The sequence below is a fragment of the Octodon degus genome, unplaced genomic scaffold (assembly GCF_000260255.1).
Source record: "Octodon degus isolate 3935 unplaced genomic scaffold, OctDeg1.0 scaffold00080, whole genome shotgun sequence".
In the NCBI taxonomy this organism is placed as follows: domain Eukaryota; kingdom Metazoa; phylum Chordata; class Mammalia; order Rodentia; family Octodontidae; genus Octodon; species Octodon degus.
In genome coordinates, this window is record NW_004524656.1 from 96,197 (window position 1) to 97,574 (window position 1,378).

Here is a 1,378-nt window from a genome sequence, read left to right on the forward strand (position 1 = left end):
CCACCCTTAAGTTGTGAGTTGGGTATTTTGTTTCAGTGACGAGGAAGTAATCAACTCATTAATTAATTAATGATAGGTTTATACTTAATTGTATTCTAAAGCAATCATTACAAAAGAGAAGTTTCTTTTTCGGGGATTGAACTCAGGAATCTGCGCTTGCCAGGCAAGCACTTATTTTACTGAGCTATCATCCTGGCCCTTTTTTTTTGACAAAAGAAAATTTAGATGTTCTTTCCATATGCAGAAAAAATTGTGTAAAGAGATGAATACATTAAATTGCTTTATCTGGCAATCATATCAATATTCAATAACATATATATATGTATGTAGAGGGAGAGAGAGATCAATAACATATATATGTATATATATATATATATAGAGAGAGAGAGAGAATCTTCCCTTTAGTATAAGAATTATTGCATTTATATAGATAAGCAGTCATAATTATTATAGAAGTTATGTAATGTCAAAATTAAACGCAGAGGTCCTGAGTATGGATTTTATTTAAACACCCCTAAATTAACAATTTACACTTTTCATCAAAAAATGTTTCTATCTCTTAGTCATTTCTTAATTTCAACCTATTAAACCTACTCAGCTTTGACTTAGACCTGTTGATAACGTTTCAGTGTACAACACTGAGGCCAATCAATATGACTTCCCAGGATGTAAAAGATTGCCCACAGCATATCCTTCTGTCTGTATATTGCAGAGATGACTTCAGATCATCTACACAGCCCAGCTCATGGCGCTCAGGTCTTTCCCACCGCTCTCACAGTCACTTATTCCCTAGACACTCCCTTTATGGAGAATTAATAAAATGTGGGTTTAGCCCTGGGTCCAGGCTTCTGCCCTGGTTAGCCATAATTCTACTGGACTTAGGACACCCTTGGCTTTCTATAACCATAAATATGCTCAAACCATAAACTTAAAGCCTTTATAGGTAAGTGGATGCAACTAGAAGCTTTACTTATAAGGGAAATAAATCAGACCCACATGTGTAGATATCATATTGTCTCCCTAATTTAAGAACCTGAAAGAATAAATAAAGCCTGAAAAGTATAATAGATAGAGTAAAACAGAAAGAAACTGAATTTAATAATTAAACAATGGAGATGAGAGAAAGGAGAAAAGATAAGAAAAAAAGAGGGGGAAAACATGCAAGTATACATACAGGATGGCTGAGGTGATTGTAGTAATAATTTCCATCATTTTTGAAAATAGCAGTTAGTGTTTAGAATTTTCACCTTGACTAGATCTGTATGCTGAGGTCTGTGATCTGAGCAATGGCATCAAAGACAACAATGTGTAATACAAAAATCCATGGTTGAAAATCTCTCATCTTGGCCTTCTAAATATATACCATTTCTAATGTTTC